At 57.1% G+C, this 13510-nt stretch overlaps 1 protein-coding gene across 3 annotated transcripts in view; it reads right to left on the reverse strand.

Moving 5' to 3' along the window:
• SLC8A2 (solute carrier family 8 member A2) overlaps positions 1-13510 on the reverse strand; it is a 71840-nt gene that overhangs the window by 57999 nt on the left and 331 nt on the right. The window contains exon 1 of one of the 3 annotated variants that reach the window (XM_054010218.1): positions 11314-11370. The exons of the other annotated variants lie outside the window; for them this stretch is intronic. The gene's annotated coding sequence lies outside the window, so the exon portion shown is untranslated. Of the gene's footprint in view, positions 1-11313; positions 11371-13510 lie in introns of those variants that run through there. 3 annotated transcript variants of the gene reach the window in all.

Genomic DNA, 13510 nt, shown 5'->3' on the forward strand with positions numbered 1-13510 from the left:
ACTCAACAGGGCCAACAACCGCTTCTCCTGGCCCTTTACTGGGGAGAGATCCCCTGGGATCGGCCCCCTGCGATCCCAGCCCTGCGCTCCTCCCAGTCACGCAGCTGCCCGCTACCCGGAGCCACCTTCAAAGCAGTTTTCCGGTCGTTAGCCCCGGCGGGAGGGACGTGGCCCGGCGGGAGGGACGTGGCCCTGGCCCCGGCCAGCACGGCAGGATCGTGGCCTCTCCAGAAATGAGCCCCCGTGAAACAAGCATGGTTCGGCAGCTGCGTTCTCCCGGGCCCAACCCTTCCCCCAACAGGGCAGAGCATCCGACGGAGATTGTGACCTTCCCCACCATCCACAGGCCCGGCCGCCCCAAGGCACCGCGTGCGTAATGCCCGAGCTAAAGGAGGACGCCTCTTAACCAGCGGCAGCAGTAGGCTGGTATCCTCTCCATGGCCCAGCCGCTGAAGGAGGAGAAGACACACGCCCACACCGTTTTGTACACACACCCAGCCTACACATGCACACGGCTTGGTACACGAACACACACACAGTGTGCACAAGCACACACATCCCCGCACTAGGCTACACACACACACACACACACACGGCTCGCAGCCCAGGCACTCCTTTGGCCGCCGCTCGGGAACAGCGGGACTAGCCAGGCGAAGGGCGGATTAGCCCTGGACACAGAGGCGCGCCGGCCTTCCCTTGATTGGGTCATCCCAGAGGACAGTGGGGACGACGGGGGGGACGACTCGGATAAGCCGCTTACTCCCAGGGCGTGACACTAACGAGGTTTAGCGAAATGATGTAAAATCAGGCCGGTGGGAGACACTGTTTTTTACATGACTTTCTTAATAAGAGATCATCTGTGTCTCCGGCTGCTGCCAGCAACGGGCCTACATCCGGGGCGGGGAGGGGGGTGGAAGGACAGGAGACCCCCAAGCTACGGGGTCCCCCAGTCTTCCCCCTCTCCCGCACCTACAGTGGGATGCACTCGGAGCGGGAGGCAGAGGGCTCCCAGGGCTGGCTGGCAGCGGGGGAAGCGGGCCGAGCCCGGGGCCCACACCACGGTCACCGTGCGCGGCTGCTATGGAGACGGTGGCACCGATCCGGATGGGGGTTTGTTGTAAATAGGCAGAGCAGAGCACAAGGCTGTTAGAGGGGGCTCGAACCAGGGCTTCTGTCCAGGAGGAGGGCAGGGCTGGGAGCCAGGACTCCTGGGTTCTCTCCCCGGCTCTGGGAGGGGCGTGAGGTCTAGTGGTTAGAGCAGAGGGGGCTGGGAGTCAGGATTCCTGGGTTCTTGTCCCAGCTCTGGGAGGGGAGTGAGGGCTAGTGATTAGAGCAGGGGGGGCTGGGAGCCAGGACTCCTGGGTTCTATTCCCAGGTCTACCCCTAAACCACTGTGTGCACCAATCATACCTCGGCGTCCCCGCCCGTCTCACCCCGACCCCTTTCCAGCACTGCTGGAAACATCAGGATCATCTGTCACCTGGGCAACCTGCCTCCTTCCCCATTGTGCTGAGGTAAACTGAGGCAGGGAAAGATTAAAAGACGCTCCCCACGTTCGCCCAGGGCGGAGCCGGGCGTTCTGCTCAACCCGTCTCGTGGCGCAGGAACAGGGGCGCCCTGGATGGCACTGCAAGGCGGCACATTTCAATCCCCCCAGAGGAAATACGCACCACCCGCCTGGCCTGTGGGACTCCCTGCCACCAGATCTCAGTGAGGCCCAGACCGTAGCAGGATGCAAAACAAAGGACGCAGCCACGTGTCCGGACAGTGAGAATAGCCACAATTCTCATTTGCTCCGGTGTCATTGCAGCGCGGCCCCTTTTCTCTCTAGGCGTCGCTCACGGGACCCTGGGGGCCACAAAGGAGGGTCACTGCGCGACCACGGGCCAGGTGCCCAAGGCGGTTTCCTTCCTGCGAGGGACAACCCCCCACCCCCCCAGAGCTCACCTCCCACACTCCCAGCCCCCGATCCGCTGCCGGACGCGCTAGGGCGGGGGGAGCCGTCCTTCCCCATGGTGTGGTGACCACTGGACACCCTGGGGCCGGCTGAGTGACACAGGATGGCTTTGCGCAGGCAGGAGAGACGGGCTCATGGTTAAAGCACCGGCAGTGTTATTGACTTCCCGTGTGACACGTGTGGGGGGGTCATTTTGGGCCCCACCTCCAAAGGCGTAGCACTGACAGTGGGGGGGGTTCCCCAAAAGGGACCAAAATAAAGGTCAGATTTCCGTGCTAAGCCCCTTCAAAATCCAACCCATTATCCCACTGCCTCTCAGCGGGACACTGGGGACAAGGACCCTTCTTTCATGACGATCATTATTAATGTATTTGTACTGGGTGTAGGGCCTCATCGCGCTAGGTGCTGTCCAAACACAGAACTAAAAGACAGTCCCATTGTCGGTCTTCTCTAGTTAGACTGGGAGCTCTTGAGGCCAAGGACCGGCTCTCACTGTCTGGGCAGCGCCCGGCCCGCCGGGTCCCTGATCTGGGTTATTGGCCTTGCAGCACCTGCTGCAATCGGACCCTGATCTTGCTTGGGGCGATAGGGATCCTTTTCCAGGAGACGGGCTCAGCTTTCAGAAGTCTGGACAACCCTGGGCTACGTGCAGCTCTCACATGGAAAAAGAAACTTAAATCTCTTCTGTACAGCGGGCAAAGTGACTGGTTCAGGTCTCCGGCCTTGTATATTTCCAAGGGTAAGTGGCTAAAAGCCTTCCAGTAAAGCGATGTATTATTTACATGATGTGGTTTATTGCTTCATTTAAGGATATAAGAGCTGCACGCTGGGGCAGACCAATGCTCCAGCCAGCCCAGTGCCCTGTCTCCGACAGTGGCCAAGGCCAGGTGCCCCAGAGATCGGGGCCCCGTCGCGCAGGGCGATGCCCAGACACATAGTAAGAGACAATCCCTGTCCCAAAGAGCTCGCACTCTAATTGGACAAAGGGAGGGTGGGGAAACTGAGGCACGGAGCAGGGACGCGATTTGCCCACGCTCAGTGGCAGAGTCAGGAACAGGGGCCGGGTTTTCCAGCAGACCACACGACCCCCTCCCAGCCGGCAGGCGCTGTAGCACCAGCATGGCTCGGGTCGGACACGGACACACTGGAGCGCTCCCGCAGGAGGCCCGCGCCGCTAAGTGGGAGCCGCGGTGCATCCGCTGAACAAACGCAGGTTTTGCATCTCCTCCCGTCTGCATAGCCCTGCGGCGCCCCGCCAGCCGGGATTAGCGGGGACCGGGGGCCGATCACCCCGAGGAAAGGGGCACGGAGTTGCCCCGGGCGATGAGCCCCTCCAGGACCGCGCCGCCCACTCCCCCCCGCCGCAGAATCCGCGGCCTTGGTGCCAGGCGGGTGGGCGAACGCTAGCCCCCTCCCATAGCAACGCCGCCGTTTCCATAGCAACGAGAGACGGGAACGGGCTATAAAAAGGCGAAAGAAACGAAGGGATGTGAAAATAGAAACCCCGATGGCTCACGGGACCGACTAGCCGCCGACACCTCTCCCTCCCCGCGGGCCTGGGGCTCCCCCCCAGCACGGTCACCGCTGGGCTTCCCACAAGCTTCACAGCACCCCGGGGCCAGACCCCCGGCTGGGGTCAATCAGCCAGCGCCCCATGGCAGTCCATGGGGCCAGACCCCCGGCTGGGGTCAATCAGCCAGCGCCCCATGGCAGTCCATGGGGCCAGACCCCCGGCTGGGGTCAATCAGCCAGCGCCCCATGGCAGTCCATGGGGCCCAGACCCCCGGCTGGGGTCAATCAGCCAGCGCCCCATGGCAGCCCATGGGGCCAGGCCCCCGGCTGGGGTCAGTCAGCCAGCGCCCCATGGCAGTCCGTGGGGCCAGTCCCCCGGCTGGGGTCAATCAGCCAGCGCCCCATGGCAGTCCCTGGGTGCCAGACCCCCGGCTGGGGTCAATCAGCCAGCGCCCCATCGGAGTGGACGAAGCTTTGCCCACTGACACCAGCTGCGGATTTGGCCCGGGGCCCCCTCGCCCCGGGCGGCTTCCCCCGAAAGCCCAGCCGCGGGGCTCCCCGGTGCTGCCTGGGGAAACGTGGCTCCAGCCCCCAGCTGCGGGGCTCCGTCTCCAGCGCCAACATTTCTGTAATTAATGTAATAGCCTCATTACCAGCGCCGGGCGGAAACATCAATTAAGCCGTCCAGGAGGCTCATTCTGCGACAATGGGATTGTATTCGTTCCCCCCTTTCGGATTGGCGGGTTCCCGGCTGTTAATAGACGCTTTCATCAGGCTTTGTAACTCACACAAAAGGTCCCGCTCGCAGGGCCTCGGCTTCTCGGCTCAGGCCGGGCTCTCTGCACCAAGAGCCCTGCGCTCGGGCTGGGGGATGAGCTGCCTCCGGTCCCACGCAGGAGGTGGGGACCCTGGAAAGCCCTGGAGCGGGGCCACGGGCTGGCACCCCGGAGAGCTGGGTCCGATGCCCAGCTGTGCCAGGCTTTGGACTGAAGCGGGGACTGGATTAGGGGGGATGAATCCCTCGATAACTGCCCTGTTTTGTTCGTTCCTGGCACTAGATGGACCCACTCTGGCCGTTCATCTCTCTGGGCCTCAGTTTCCCCTCCGTAACACAGGGGTAATAATTCCCTCCTGTCGATTTAGATTAGAAACTCCCGGGGGCAGGGGCTGTCTCGGCGTGTATCCGTGCAGCGCTTGGCACAGTTCGGGCCCTGCTCTCAGCTGAGGGGGGTTAGGTAATAAAAGCCGCAGGTCACTGCGTGGGTGAGCACAGGGGCTCCAGAGTTGAAGGAAGGTGTTGGGGGGAGTTCCCGTGATCTGGTTCCCGCCTGTAGCTTTAATGTGGCGAGGTAAGAAAGCCCTGGGAGAGAGCAACATCGGTTAACAGCGGCTCTGGGCTCCATCTGAGACACCGGGGAGTCAAACATCTCCGAGCACATGTATCTGGGGCGGGTGGATCAGCGTCGCCGCAGGAAACCCAGTTCCTACCGGAGATCCATAGCCGGTCTCAGACTCGTGCACCGTGTGGGACCACATCTGAATAGAGAGATCACCCACCCGCACAGTCTCCTCGCCAGCGTGAATCCACAACGACCTGTGAGCCACCGGGTTTGGGGCCGAGAACCACCAAACTACTGGGAACCGACAACTCACCGCATCAGCTGAGAACCGACAACTCATTGGCTACAACTGGGAACCACCAGCAGCTTCCCCTTTGAGAGCTATTGTCTCAGGCGCTCTGCAAACTCAGGCAGCATCACTGCAGCAGTTACTCCTGGGTCACACTTTCAATCTTTTCTCCACAAACGTGAGGGCTAGAAATTGATTTGTTTCATGACCGTCAAGTGCCTGCCATAATCAGATGGCTGCAGGACCCAGGGCACCAGTATAATGACCGCACATTAATCCAGCCCTGCCTCCATTTGTCCGAGACAATAGCTGTGGGGGGGGGGGGAGCTGCCCCAAGTGTAACTGATGCAGGGTCGTCTGCCTGAGTCTGCAGAGAGCCTGAGACAACAGCGATGCCATTAGATGGTGGGTTCCTTGGAGCAGGGACGGTCTTCCTTCAGTGTTTGGAAAGCGCGTGGCCCATGAAATATAATCAATCGTGATAATAATAACCATCGCTACCACCATGGACTAGTTAGTAAGTACATTCAGTGTCGCCATGGTTACCTTACCTCTTCCCTAGCAACACACGGCCAGAATCTGCCACGCTTGAGAGTTACTTTTCCTCCTCAACTAGGGTCACCCATCTCCTTGGGAAGACCCAAGAACGAACGAACCACTTGTTCTGAGTAGGGGTTGTAGAATGCGGCCCATAATAAGGCCCAGATTTCTCCTGATTTGCTGCACATGCCCCATTACGATGGACCAGTGGACCGATGGACCGGTGGAACTCAATGCCACAAGATGTCACCAAGATCATTAAAAGTGGCTGTGGATTTGGGGATGCCGTAATTGTTGGGTGGGCAAGCTGGGAGGCCTTAAAGAGGTTTGATTGTCAAAGGGTGGACACCCAGCACTGCCTGGAAATCTTGAGTGGTTTATATTATAATCATAGTCTTTATAAGCACTTGTCATCAGTAGATCGCAAAGCACTTTCAAAGGAGGGTGATAGCATTATCCCCATTTTACAGCGGGGAAAACTGGGGCCCAGAGCAAGGAAAGGACTCGCCCAAGCAGGCCAGTGCTAGAACCCACATCTCCGACATCACAATCTTCTCCTCTAACCACTAGGCCACACACAAACCAAATGATGGGATAGCCAGCCCCCCTCCAAGGCAGGTCCCCTCCTGTTTTAGCGATCAGCCCATGCGCTGAAGCAGGGGGTTTTATAGCCCTGCCAAACCTCTGGGTTGGGTTGGTTTTGGGAATATTTACTGTTCCGGCTCTGGATTTCCTTGTTACCCATACAAACAGCCAACCCTTGTTCTCAGACCTGCTAAGCTCTTACACCACGATTTTCACAAGTGACTAGTGAGAAGACGCGTGCTCAGGGGCCAAATATTCAGACTAGCCCTGGTCCTTTGCGGGACAGAAAGCAAAGAGCCAGGAGCGGATGATACGGACAGACCGACAGCAGCGCTCGGTGCCCCAGGAACAGCAAACCCGACGCGCCGGTGTCTCTCCCTCTTCCTCTCTAAAGCCCTTGCCGGAGACGGAACATCCTGAACCGGGCCGGCCCGTCATGCAGAGTCACATTTCACGGGGTTTGAAAGTGTGCTCTCGAAAGCCGGAGGAGAACTTGCCGGTGTATTTATAGACTAGGGCGGGTCGTGCCTCCTGCATGTCTCGCCAGTTGTGATACACCCTGCTGCTGGCTTCTCTGTTCCTGGAGGGGAAGGATGGTGTCATGGGTACAGCACCAGCCCGCGACTTTCATCGGCTCCAAGGCCAGAAGGAAGCCCTGTGATCACCTGGCCTGACCTCCTGTGTCGCTTCAGCCCCACAAAATCATTCCTGGAGCAGATCTTTAAAAAGAAAAAACATCCCGCCTGGATTTAAACGTTCCCAGGGCGGCAGACTCGACCACGGTGCTGGGTAAGTTGTTCCAGGGGGTAGTTCCCCTCCTTGTTAAAAACGGACACCTTTCCCATCTTGGAGTCATTGTGGATAGTTCTCTGAAAACATCCACTCAGTGTGCAGCGGTGTCAAAAAAGCGAACAGGATGTTGGGAATCATTAAGAAAGGGATAGACAATAAGAAACAACATATCATGTTGCCTCTATATAAATCCATGGTACGCCCACATCTTGAATACTGCGTGCAGATGTGGTCACCCCATCTCAAAAAAGATAGATTGGAATTGGAAAAGGTTAAGAAAAGGGCAACAAAAATGATTAGGGGTATGGAACGGCTTCCGTACGAGGAGAGATTAATAAGACTGGGACTTTTCAACTTGGAAAAAAGACGACTAATGGGGGATATGATAGAGGTCTATAAAATCATGACTGGTGTGGAGAAAGTAAATAAGGAAGTGTTATTTACTCCTCATAAACACAAGAACTAGGGGTCACACAATGAAATTAATAGGCAGCAAGTTTAAAACAAACAAAAGGAAGTATTTTTTTCACACAATGCACAGTCAACCTGTGGAACTCCTTGCCAGGGGATGTTGTGAAGGCCAAGACTATAACAGGGCTCAAAAAAGAACTAGATAAGTTCATGAAGGACAGGTCCACCAATGGCTGTTAGCCAGGATGGGCAGGGATGGTGTCCCTAGCCTCTGTTTGCCAGAAGCTGGGAATGGGCAATGGGATGGATCACTTGCTGATTCCGTTCTGTTCACGCCCTCTGGGGCACCTGGCATTGGCCGCTGTCGATAGACAGGATACTGGGCTAGATGGACCTTTGGTCTGACCCAGTATGGCCGTTCTTACATTCTTCAACTTCCGGCCAGATCCGTTAGACCTGCTAGATCGAAGAGGCCATGATCAATATTGACATGCCTGAGTTCAAGTCACCTGCTTCCTGGGTCACCCTGGAGTCTCTTCCCTGCCTCAGAAGCGGTTGGAAAGATAAATACGGTAACGGTTGGGGGCTGTTCAGATCCTGGGGGAACATGGGCCATTGAAGTACCTTTGATTAGTGGGGACTAACTCCCTGGGGGGCTGCTCTAGTCTGAAATGAAAGCGACTTGATTCTGGAGTAATGACTCCCATCACCAAGCTCTGATGGAACTGCGTTCAGAATGGAGTGTCCACATGGAGGAGTTATTCTGGATTAGCATCGCTGCTCAATCTCCCCCGTGTAGACGAGCCACGAGGGTTTAAAGTCTGGCACCCCAGAGTCCCCCCGGCCATTCGATCCATTTTAGAGCTAGGCAAACTGAAGTGCAAAGGGAGGGGAGTGACCGGCCAAGGTCACTTGTGGCAAAGGCAGGACTGAAACCCAGATCTCTTGGGGTCCGGGGCCTTCATCACAAGGTTGTGCTTTTTTATTCCCAGACGTTTCAAAACAGCAAGAGGGAGGGAGGCCGGGAGGGTGCGCTCCCGGGTTCCCGCAGCGATGTATTGTAGGAGCTACATTTTTAATGCACACTTTGCAGGGGGTAGAGGAAACACTTCTCCCTGACAGCTGTTCCTTGCTCGAACCAGTGGGGGGTGCAAGTGTACATCAATTGATGCGCCACAAGGAGGCCAGGCGTCCTAGTGGTCAGAGCAAGGGTCCTGCTTCTTCATTGTCCTGCACCGTGTGCAACCATTTACCTGGGGACAAAACACTCCCAGAGCAACTGGTAGTTTGGGCCCCTCACTCTGCACAGACTCAGGGCCCGGAGGCCCTGGACTCTTGTAGGGAGTTGCTTATAACGGAGGACCAGGAATCAACGCCCCTGGGCACCATTTCTGGCTAGGAGAGGCAGTGAGGTCTAGTAGTTAGAGCAGGGGCCTGCTGGGTTTTAGCATCAGGTCCGGGAGTGCTGTCTAGGAGTTAAAGCAAGGGAGGGTTTGGGGCGATGTCCTCAATTCGGTAACGAAATAAGCCCCTTTGGCTCTGAGACTCATCCAGTCCCGAAAACTGCTCCCGCCGAGGAGAGAGAGCTCGCTGCCCCCTTGACTAGCTCTGCTTGGGCTTCAACGCCATCGGGTCACCGGTGGACCCTTCAGCTCGTCCTGATCGGGGCCCGACTGCCGCCCGCCGTGACCGTCCGTGTGGAAAGCTGATGGGAGCCCAGTCTCCCGATGCAGCCTCCGGTTAGCCGGGGGGAGCAGGTGCGGGACGCAGGGCTGGGGCGAGGGAAACCTTTAAGCCCGTTTGGATCGGACAGCTGGGTGCCAAGCCAGGGCCACACGTCGAGTCCTTTCCCACAGGGCCCAACCCTGGGGGTTTGCTTCGGGCAAACGCTCCTGGTCTTTGGTGGGGATTCGCGCTGTGCGAGGCCACCAGGCCGGCGCTGGATGGACCTGAGAGCATTTCTCCGAGCCCCAAGGTCTAGTCTGTAAAGGGCAACTCCACCCTGGGTGGGGACCGAGCTAGGTGGGATTAATGGGGCTAAATTCCAGGACGGGTGGGAGGGGTAAATGGAAACTGACTTTGGCCTCGTGCGCCCGCTGCTTCTCCCTTGCCGGGTGGGCAAAGCAGGCGGGATCCGCTCCTGCTGGGGGTGATGAAAGGAAAAGAGGGGAGGGACCGGGATTAACACACAAAAGCCAGCTGCACTGGTTAAGAGGTGACTTATCCCTGCCTGTAAGTACCTAGCCGGGGAACAGAGACGTGAGACCCGAGGGCTTTTCCCTCTAGCCGGGGAAGGATCTAAGGGCTGGAAGTGGAAACTAGCCGAATTCAGACTGGAAATAAGTGCAAATGGTTAACAGTGCGGAGACGGAAGCCGTGGAACAACCTACCCAAGGCTGAGGGAGAATCCACTTCTTCCTCACTGGGCCGGATTCAATCAAGACGGGCTGATTTTCGAACAGATCTACGATCGCTATGGTCTAGCTAGGCCCGGCAGAGTTCATTGTGATGTTGGCCGAGAATACAGATGTTTATTTCTAAACATTTTTCGGTTTTTATCCATTTAAATGTTCACAGATGTGCAAAACTATGGATGTAAAGGTTGGATTTTTTCCCGATGTTTATCTATTTAAACGCTCCCAGTTATAGGAAACGATGCGGGGCTGGGGGGATCAGACAATGACCTGTGTTTAATGGCAGTAGCTGCCGAGATTCAAAGAGTTTATAACCGTTAAAACACCAATTGTCAACACCTCCAAAGTGAATCTCCTTCGGTCAAACCCAAATAAGTTATCAGCCGGCCTTTTTCTTCATCTGCCTCTCCATACATGTCTGTTATTATCGATGGAAACAGTTTCCCTCAGTTTGTGTGGATAGGGTGAAATCGATGCTTAATGACACCAATACAAATCTAATTTTCCAAGGCCAGTGATATAGGAGGTTAGACCAGATGATCCCAATGGTCACTCCGGCCTGAGATAAATCTCTCAGAGCCGTGGGGTTTCCACCCGCAGTGGGAGAGGCTCTCTCTGACACCCGCTCTACGTATTCCCGGTAACGCCAGCCATCCCCCTAAGGCCTGGCCTCTCGGCTAAAATGCTTTGGCAGAGTAGGACTTGCCCACATGCAGACACTGACACATTCCGGAGCAGTTCTCCCTGTGGATGGCCTAGTCCGGATTAATTCATGTGCTTCCCAAGTGGACTGGGCGATTCTCCTGGAACAGAGCGTCCACATGGGGGAGCTATTGCAGACTGGCCTATGTCACCAGGGCTAGTTCAGTCGGTTTCCCTGTGTAGACAAAACCTGCCACTGAGAATCAGGTCCCTCACAAGTCACAACACACAACACTGAGCTCCTTTAATTCCCCGTCCTCGCCCCTTAATCCCCCTGGGCTCTGTCCTCCTGGAGCCTCCAGTTTGTCTCCAGCATGCGTCAGCCAACGAGGAGCCCAGAAGTGAGCAGGGGATTACAGGGGACAGTTACCCCAGAGAAGGGGCCAACGCCTCCACACCCCCAAATCGCATTGCGCCGCACACTCCGATCAAATCCGTGGCCCGTGGCCCACCGTGAGTCATTAAAGCACACGTCCAAACCCCGACATTGTCTGTTCTGCACTTCCCTGGCACAGAGCAAGCCAGATGCCAATCAGCAAGACAGGCCCAGGGTTTTGAAGTGGCTGATGAAACATGAGCTGCCGATGAAATCCAAGTCTGAAAACGTGGCAAGGAACCGGCTGTGTGTGCGAGTCGCACATATTACAGGCGCACAGAATCCAGCGCCTTACCACGCCCCTGAACCAGGTCATGATATTACACACGCGCGCACATCAATCCAGTTCTTTATAATACGCACACATCCATAAACCCGGTTCTCGACAGCATTACCGTGTGTACGTGTAGATTCACAGACGTGCCCACCACAGGACGCAGGTGCACCATAAACCCCAGAACTAGTCTCCTTGAGCTCGGGTGGTGGGGCCGGGGCTTGGGCCCTGGGCTTGTCGGACAGGCCGGGGCATGTCAGTGGCCACAGATTTGCTACCACACTTGGGGGGCGCGGGGGGAAGATGGTGGGTGATTTGTTGTCTTCTGAAGACAGCTCGAATCACCAGGTGCAATTGCACAGAAAAGGCTCCTACTCTCAAAACCACATCTGGCCCGATTCCAGCTGCACAGATCCACAAGCACCATGTCGAGCGGCGAAGGCTCGCTGGCGGGGGGGCCGTGGAGAGGCGTTTCCCACAATCTTTACCTCAAGGGACCAAATGCATCACTGGTGTAATCCCACTGGTGTCCGTGGGGGCCAGATCCCCAGCTGGCATAAAGTGGCATCGCTCCCTTGGCAACGATGGATCCGATCTGTGGCTCTAACCCAGGAGGTTAATCAGCTGTTGCTTTATTGGGGTCAATGGGGCCAGATCCCCAGCGGGTGTAAATCACTGCCTCGCTGCTGAAGGCAACACAGCCGAGCTAATGGACCCCATGATTTGGACCAATGGCTCTAAAAGCATAAGCCCCTACAGGAGCGACAAAGACCTTTAGCTGTGCCGACCGAGTGACAGGTACAGGGTGTCCCTCCTACGCATTTCCAGCTCCCTCCTTTCCGGTCTCCAGGGCGTGGGAAAAAGCTGGTCTCTCTTCCCAGGAATCTGCTTCCGTTTCAATTCCGGGCGACTCTCTTTGCTCAGCTGGGTAATTTGACCTAGTGAGGTGGATGTACTTTCAGCGAGCGTCAAGCCCCTTTCAAATAAATACACAGGCTCGGGCCTGGCTCATTCCTCCGCGGTGTGCTGCCATCTCCAGTAGCACCCACCGGCCCCCGCGTGCCAGGCGCTGTACTGACGGAGCGAGCCCGCATGCCATAGAAGAGACAGCCTTGAAAATGGGATTTCAGGTTGATCCTGCCGTGTTATCAAAGGGGAATCTCACCCAATACCACAGACTCCGGGATAATGTTTGGAGGCCATGTCACTGTTCTTAGTTCAGGTTGAAGGTGGCTTCCTAAGGTGAAACCCAGTTTTCAGGCTGCCTAAATGTCACCGCCCACTATCTTCTCACAGAGTAAAATGATACGCACGGGGTCAGATCCTCCGCTGGCGCAAACCAGCACGATGCTGACTGACCTCGGCCCGGGGATCTGGCCCCATTGACACCAGTGGCGTGACACCAAGTGACACCCGCTGGGGATCTGACGCGATTGACTCTAATGGAGTGAGATCCTTTTCACACCAGCTGCAGATCTGGTCCCACAGACTCCGTGGCGTGACCCCAATTCACACCTGCTGGGGAACTAGCCAGTAGCAAATAATTCGAAGTTACTTCACCTGCTGGGCTGTCCCAGCGCATCTTGGTTTCTATCTGTCAGGTCTGCTGCCTACCACAGTCAGCCCTTTAATCCTCCTCCTATTTATCACCACTTGAATTTCTACAGCGTGCATCGCTGCAGGAGCGGGGAAACCCATCTGATCGCTTCAGCGCCGTTTTCAGATCTAAATCCCTCTCTGGCCCCATTCAGCCCGGCCCCCACGGAAATGGACGGCGCCGCTTTACGCCAGCGGATCTGGCCCACGCCATTTCAAAGGCGCGTTTCCCTGCCTGGGAAACGAAGCCGCTTCTGGCGGGCCACCTGTCCCCGTGAATAATGGGACCGCCGCGTGTCTGCCACATTCATACCGCCCCTGTCCCAAATACCGGACCCCCTTCTCCGGGGCAGCGACGGGCAGTCAAACGTGGGGGCTGGCGTCCCTCTGGCGAACGCAGCGAGGAGCCCGATGGGCCACGGGCATTGGGAGCCCCCTTCGGAGCAGGGCACAGACCGGGCATGGAGCAGGTGGGTCCAGGAGCAGGACCCGGGGAATTTGTAAGAAATGGATTGTGGTCATTAAAGGGGCGGGAGGAACCTTGCCAGGATCCGTCCCGAGCCGGGGGAGAGGGGCATTGTTTTCTGCCGAGGCATCGGTCGCAAATCTAACATGGCACGAGCGGGGAGGGGGGGGGGCGGTTGGGGGGGCAGGTTCTCAGGTGGCGTCAGGTCCCTTTGTGCCAGCTACAGAATCCGGCCCCCGCGACTGCCAGGAGAAAC

Source organism: Malaclemys terrapin, chromosome 20, assembly GCF_027887155.1.
Source record: "Malaclemys terrapin pileata isolate rMalTer1 chromosome 20, rMalTer1.hap1, whole genome shotgun sequence".
Lineage (NCBI taxonomy): Eukaryota > Metazoa > Chordata > Testudines > Emydidae > Malaclemys > Malaclemys terrapin.